The 7,155-nt window shown below is 49.5% G+C and overlaps 2 long non-coding RNA genes across 3 annotated transcripts; both read left to right on the forward strand.

Annotated features, from left to right (window-relative positions):
* Positions 1-823: 823 nt before the first annotated feature.
* On the forward strand, positions 824-2,529 carry LOC148378106 (uncharacterized). 2 transcript variants are annotated; one of them, XR_015856186.1, is made up of 4 exons: positions 824-877; positions 1,923-1,993; positions 2,130-2,234; positions 2,379-2,529. It is a non-coding gene; the product is annotated as an uncharacterized LOC148378106 (long non-coding RNA). The 2 variants fall into 2 exon arrangements; XR_015856185.1 differs by lacking the exon at positions 824-877 and having other exon boundaries at positions 1,642-1,993.
* A 734-nt stretch (positions 2,530-3,263) lies between these two features.
* On the forward strand, positions 3,264-3,864 carry LOC148378107 (uncharacterized). The gene is made up of 3 exons (XR_015856177.1): positions 3,264-3,489; positions 3,610-3,675; positions 3,737-3,864. It is a non-coding gene; the product is annotated as an uncharacterized LOC148378107 (long non-coding RNA).
* The last annotated feature ends 3,291 nt before the right edge of the window (positions 3,865-7,155 follow it).

Genomic DNA, 7,155 nt, shown 5'->3' on the forward strand with positions numbered 1-7,155 from the left:
ACAATTCTGGCAAATGAGTTTGCCCGCCTGCCTGAGCGCTCCCCGTTTGTACATCCAGACGGATGAGATCAAGCTGAAAGACAGAGCGGTTAGTGTTTTGGATGAAGCCCTGGGGCCGGCCACGTCCACCGCCTTCAGCTGCAGACTCAGGCTGCCGAGCAGCAGATCGCTGCCCTGAGGGATTCCCAAAGGGCGGGCCTAAACTACCCTGGAAGTGGGGTCAACGCCGCTACTAGCAATCCTCTTCATTGCGTAAGCCACCTCATCACACACTTGCAGTACGCATGACTTAGTTCGTTGCTGGAGGAAGGTAGCACAAAAACAGTTTTGAACTTTGAACGAGTGCTTGTGTGTGTGTGTTGCGGGGCGTTTTCAGTCTCAGGAGGATCGGGACACGCGACGGTTTCATCTGAAAATCGCTGAGCTCAGCGCAGTCATCAGGAAACTGGAGGATCGAAACGCCCTGCTTTCTGAAGAGCGCAATGAACTGGTAATTTATTGACGGCACGCTTGAAGGTTTGCGCTACGTTTGATGCGCGCCATCCAGCGAGGCACCCATTGCGCTTGCTTATTAGTTGAGCGGCGCGGCGAGTCGGTTGCCTGGTAGATGTCTTTTATTGGGAGCCAAAGCCACGATTCCGTTCAAACCGATGCAAAAGGAATGGATACGTTCTGGCCCGCGTGTTGTGCGTCTTTCACATCCCGCACTTCATGCTTGCAGCTAAAGCGACTGAGAGAAACAGAAAGCCAGTTTCTGCCACTCCTGTACAAAAACAAACGCCTGAGCAGGAAGAATGAAGAACTCTCGCTGGTGCTGTGCCGCCTTGAAAACAAAGTGCGCTTTGTCACCCAGGAGAACGAGGAGATGGCAAGCTTGGTAAGTCGACGCGGACAACGGCGGCGTGCCAACAGAGTCCACTGCATTTGTGTTCCACAGAGAAGGCCTAGTTCGCTCAATGACCTGGACCGCGGTTGCGGCCAGCAGGACGGTGAAATGGAGTTCCTTCAAGTTGTGGAGCAGCGGCACATCATCGACGACTTGTCCAAGGTCTTCAGGCAGGCGACTCGGTGCACGTACGGCAGCGCCGCGCTCGCTCGCTGTCGCCAGGAAACCTTTTCCGTCCAAAGCTTGGCCGGCGGCCGCCATCCAAAAAATTGGCCCCTTAAATTCCGACCTTTCAAGCAGGAGCATTGTGCGCACGCGTTTGAACACGCTTTAGACTTGTTTTGCCGTTTTCAGCAGCTCAAAGCTCCCGTTTTGTCAGCGCCTTTGCCACTCGCTGTGCGCTGAAAACGACGGACTTGCCCGGCTGCTCAGCCCGTCAACCATGAGCCGCGAGCGCGACGTCATTGTCCGTAGGCAGCTAGTGGCAAAATGCACCCTGTTAGAGTTGCGCTCGCTCCAACTTATTTTGCAAGAACCACACGGGAGACAAGTAAGTTCTTTTGGACACCTGCAGGTGGAGAGTCCATCCGTTGTACGAATGAAGTCTGACTCTCGGCTCCTGCACGAGCATTTTAATTAAGAGAAACAGGGTGGGTGTAAGAGTGGATTGAATAGAGGAAGCCCTTGACCTCTAGTCAAAACATAGCAAGGGGTGTTTTACGACTTTGTGTAGGAAGGGATAAGCGATAGGGATAAATAAGGGATAAATAATATTATTTATTACAGGTTGCAGTCAAAGTCAAAGCAACATAATGATACGATAAAGATAATCTGGAAAACCCTGACACACCCTGTAGTTGTCACTTTTGGAAAAGACGAGCGTCCCTCCAATCATCGCCGGTGACGTGTTTTTCAGGCTCTGGAGACAAGAGCTCATGTCAGAAATGTCATTGTGAGTCGCGTTTGTTTCTGCGCCGGAGCCGTTCGTTCCCTTTGCATCCAAAGAATCTCAAAGGCGGATTATTTGTGTCGACAGGAGAGAGATTTGCTGCTACGATACCGACGTCCAGAATCTCTGAGGAGGAACAAAGCGTGAGGTCCTGCAAGGTGAGTCTGTTTGTTTGCGGCTGCTTGGTGTTGCGCAAGATGAAATGGCCTTTTTCTCGCTATCGTTCCTCTCGTCGATTCATCGTGAGGTGTCGCTTCAGTTTGTTCAGAGAGATGTTTGCTTCCGCGCCCGCAGGTCATCGAAACATTTTACGGCTACGACGAAGACGTGTTGGTGGACTCGGACGGATCGTCCTTGTCTTTTCACACCGACAGAACCCCCGACACGGAACCCGAAGAGGTAGCCCGCCATTTCTGCCAGCGTATTGGCACCAAACATTCCTCTTCAGCCTGGAATCGGACTCGTCTTTGCGTCGCGGGTGCTTTGTCGCCGGTCTGACTGATTCTGGTACTAGTGCTGTGTTGCATTGGTGTGTGCATGAAGAGGCGGAGCTTCGCTACCGCCAGCTGACGCAAGAATATCAAGCGCTGCAACGAGCCTACGCTCTGCTAGCCCAGACCAGCGAAGGGGACTACGACGCCGAGAAGGAGATCAAGGTGGCGCCCCTTTCCGCAACCCCCGGCCGGGTCGCAGCCTCCCCGTTCTCACCCAGCCTCGGGTGTTCTCTGGTCTGAAAGGAGGAGGAGGAGCCTCCCTCCTCCTCCTTTCAGACCAGAGAAAAGCTGATGGTAGAAATGGGTCACTATCAAAGCAGAGTAGCAGATCTGGAGTCAGCGCTGAAGCAACAAGGACAGGTAAGCTCATCAATGAGCACACCTTTTTCTCAGACAAAATAGCTACATTCTTCAGTCACTCATTCGTCTGGCATTACTGGACCAACCCCCCCCCCCCCCCCCCCCCGAACGTGGCTGGGAAAATGCGGAGAAAAGCAAATGTCATTTTCCAGTCAACCAAAGAATTTGTGGATGAAAATGACACAACATTCCAAAGCTGTCCACGCGTTTGTCTCTTCTAGAATGTCAAGTGGGTGGAGGAGAAGCAGCTGCTGCGTCAGAGCAATCAGCAGTTGGCCGAAAAGGTGACGGAAAGAAAGGCGCTGGGCGGAGTCGCTTGGCGTCACACCCGTCGGGAAGCCCCGCAGATGAGGTCTGACTGTCTTTTCAGGTCAGGCGGATGGAGGCGGAAGAAGCGCGTCTGAAAGAGCACATCCAGGATATCCGAGACCAAAACGAACTGCTTGAGTTCCGCATCCTGGAGCTGGAGGTGGGAAGACTCGCACAAGCGTGTTGAGGCCAGAGATGTGACGGACGGACGGACGGACGGACGGACGGACGGACGGATGCATGCCTCTGCCTTTCAGGAGAGGGAGTGGCGCTCCCCCGTCTTGAAGTTTCTGCAAGTCCGTTTCCCAGACGGCCTCAGCCCTTTGCAGATCTACTGCGAGGCCGAGGGCGTGAGCGTACGTAAGGCGTCCCTCGCAACCCTAACCTTAACCCGAGGTCCCAGAACACCTTACATTGCTCCTTGCGCCTTTCCCCCGGACATCGTCATCAGTGATCTGATGAAGAAGCTGGACATCCTGGGCTATAACGCCGTAAGTGTATGTCGAACTCCTTATGTTCGCACTCCACGAGACTCGGCGGCTCAAATGTGACTTTTGGAAGGCTTTGCGCTGAAAGAAGCTTGTTGACGCTGTGCCTTTGGGCTCTTGCAGAATCTCACCAACGAGGAGCAGGTGGTCGTGATTCACGCCAGGACCCTTCTCACCCTAGCCGAGAAGGTAACGCGCACGTCCACGCACGCTCTCGCATTCTGCTTATGTGACAGCAGCCTTTCCTCAGTGGTTAGAATACATCAAAGTGACCAAGTCAGCACTTCAACAGAAGATGTTGGACATTGAAAGTGAGAAGGTAGACAGACACGCGACATCAGCCAAGGGGAACTCCGGCAATGTGCCCCAACAATTCTGACCTTGAGCTGTGCTAGGATATGTTCTGCAAGCAGAAGGGCTACCTGGATGAAGAGTTGGACTTCAGGAAGTGTTCCATGGACCAGGCTCATAAGGTAAGCCGCCCTCAAATCTCCCGCCGGACCACTGATGGACGAGGATTGCGGCCCAGAGGATCCTGGAGCTGGAGGCCATGTTGTACGAGGCGCTACCGCAGCGGGACTGCCCCGCCACGGACGGCGAAAAAGCCAGCCACGCTGGCGTGAATGACGTGCTGACGGCGGATCAGAGAGAAGAGCTTAGGAGCGCCGTGGACCAATGGAAGCGAGCCCTGATGTGCGAGTTGAGGGAGCGCGACGCTTGCATCCTCCAAGAGAGAATGGATCTGCTGCACAGCGCGCAACAGGTAAGGGCCCAAAGCCAGCCCGGCACTTACTTGCACGCTTACTGGCTTTTGAATGCCACTTTCCATTTGTCCGTCCTAGAGGAACAAAGAGCTGAAAGAATTCATCGAAGCTCAGAAGAGACAAATCAAACAATTGGAGGAGAAGTTTCTGTTTCTCTTTCTATTCTTCTCCTTGGCCTTCATTCTGTGGCCCTAACACCAGCTGGTGAGTGAGCTCCAGCGGCACCGCACTCGACACCTCCGATACACTGCCAGCCGGTCTCAGACGTTGGCAGACGCTCCGATGCCAACGTATACCCCCCGCCACGGTGACAGAGGCACCGCGTCACACCGGCGCTCATCCAATCAGAAGGCAGGAAAAGCAAATTCACATGCAGGGCACTTTTGAACCAGAAGAGAGCGCCACAAAAAACGGTTGTTGCCCCAAACGCGCACTAAATAAAAAGGGTCAGAATAACAAGAGTCCCACTGGCCAGCCGGGGCCACCCGTCCAGCTGTTTCTTCAGGGGGGAAAAAAATTGGAGTCACCGGTGAGTACATTTTGCATTTAGCTCTGCTTTTCTGCTTCTGTCTTCAAGTGTGTGGCATCCTGCGATCAAAGATTCAGCCAACCCCAAAGCGGTTGACCTCAACGTCCCACCACCATGCCTACCAGAGCAGGTGACGTGATGCTTTGGACATCCTTCCGTCTCAGATGCCCAAAAGTACTCTTTGCCACATCTGCGGCAATACGGTGTCTTTTCAAAGGTGCAAATAAATCCAGCGTGGGCGGAACACGCACGTCTTCGGTTTTTCCCGCTTTGTTTGTGTGACAGCTGTTGTGAAAATTTTATACAAATAAAGTTGTATAGTACAGGTTTGGCCAAGCCGCAACTCCCGAACCGCATGCGGCTCTTTTATGTTCATATCAACATTTGTGTGTGTGTGTGTGTGGGGGGGGGGGGGGGGGGGTTGTGCGTGTTGGCTTCACTTGAGTTCAATTTGGTATTTTGGTCAAAAGCGCATGTGGTGAAATTCCACAAAGTAGGATGGGCAAACACATTTCTTTAAACTATGAGTGTCAATTGGGCTCTCGAAATGGCAGGGAAAAGATGCACAGCAAAACGAAAATACGTAGATGAACACAGGACGTTTTAATCAGAGTGGGAAAGTTTCTATTTTTTGTTGAACGTGATGGCAAACCATTCTGCCTGATATGTCAGACCTCAGCGCATTTCAAAGATTCAAATCTTCAGCGCCATGCACTTAAGCTCACTCCATGCTAACATTGATCAGGCGTCGAACCCGCAACATCATGCTTAAGAGGTGGCCATGCTAACCAGTGCGCCATTATGTCAACGCATAATAACTGTAAGTCTACTGATCAAAACAGCGGTTACTACATGACGTCGCTACGTCGTGGTCACGTGACGCAGACAAGACGTCAATGGACGTGGGCAGAGTTAACTTGTTTAAAAGGGAGTGGGCAGAAGAAATATTTAATTTATTTAAATCTATTTTGAGTGCACACCATTATGCCAATGCATAACAACTGTAAATCTACTAAACAAAACAGCGGTTGCTATATGACGTCTGCCACGTCGTGGTCACGTGACGCGGACGTGACGTCGACGCCTACTTTACATCCCACCGATCACAGGACCCCTCGGCTGCATAACCGTGCCCCCTTCCCAACCAATCGGATTTGCTATACGCGAAAACGACGCCAATGGAAAGAGCTTCCGCCCAAATTTAAATCCGTGGGCGTGGCTCGCAGCAGGAAGTAGGAAAATGGCGGCGATGTTGACAAAGACACAGCGGATGGTAACATACGACTAACAAGAGAAATATTTTTATTTTCTGCTTGCAACTGGACCGTCCAGAGCGTACACGGTAAGTACAACTCATCGTTTTTAAAAAGAAGTACTTTTGTTGCCCTGAAAAGCGAGTGAGCGTGGCGTTTGTGGGGGACGTCGAATTTCGACGATTCTTTCTGGTCAACGGTTGTACATGATTGTGTTGATTAAAAAAGAAAACTATGTAACTCTACTTTTAACTGCCGTTTCAGATAGATTTGGAATTGCATCACATCCAATTTTGCCTGGGAACAAACAGATTAAATAAATCTTAGTTTTGAATAAGCCACTCCTTCTCAAACAAGTAAACTCTGCCCATTTTGCGCAGTAGATGTTCTGTTAATATCTAGTATTTATACAAAGTCATAATTTAAATTGCTTTCAACCTTCATTCATCGGTTCAACCAACATTACTCGCTCTTATTACCAACTTGTATTGATTTAACTAAGCGTTTAATACTTCCTATCAGGTCTCAAATCGAGATTTGGCAAAATACAATTTCAGCAAATCCAATTTTGCCAGGGAACAAAAATAGATTAAATAAACTAAATAAGTCCTCTTCCCATTAAATAAATCAGAAAAGTCTGTCTTGTAACCAGTCCTCTTCAAACAAGTAAAGTCTGCCCATTTTGTGCCGTAGATTTTGTGTCTATGCCTAGTATTTAAACAAAATCATAATTTAAACGACTTCTTTCCTTCATTCACTTTGGAAATTTGGAATTGCAGCAAATCGAATTTTGCCAGGGAACAAAAATAGATCAATTAAACTAAATAAGTTTTCTTCCCATTAAATGAATTTAAAAAGTCTGTCTTGTAACCAGTCCTTTTCAAACAAGTAAAGTCTGCCCATTTTGTGCCGTCGATTTTGTGTTTATGCCTAGTATTTATACAAAATCATAATTTAAAGGACTTCATTCCTTCATTCACTTTGGAAATTTGGAATTGCAGCACATCAAATTTTGCCTGGGAAGAAAAGTAGATTAAATAAATTTAATAAGTCTTACTACTTCCCATTAAATAAATTAAATACGTCTTACTTGTTTCCACTCCTTTTCAAAACAGTAGTTTAA

This window comes from Syngnathus floridae, unplaced genomic scaffold (assembly GCF_059516105.1).
Source record: "Syngnathus floridae isolate MCC-2025c unplaced genomic scaffold, RoL_Sflo_1.0 HiC_scaffold_65, whole genome shotgun sequence".
Lineage (NCBI taxonomy): Eukaryota > Metazoa > Chordata > Actinopteri > Syngnathiformes > Syngnathidae > Syngnathus > Syngnathus floridae.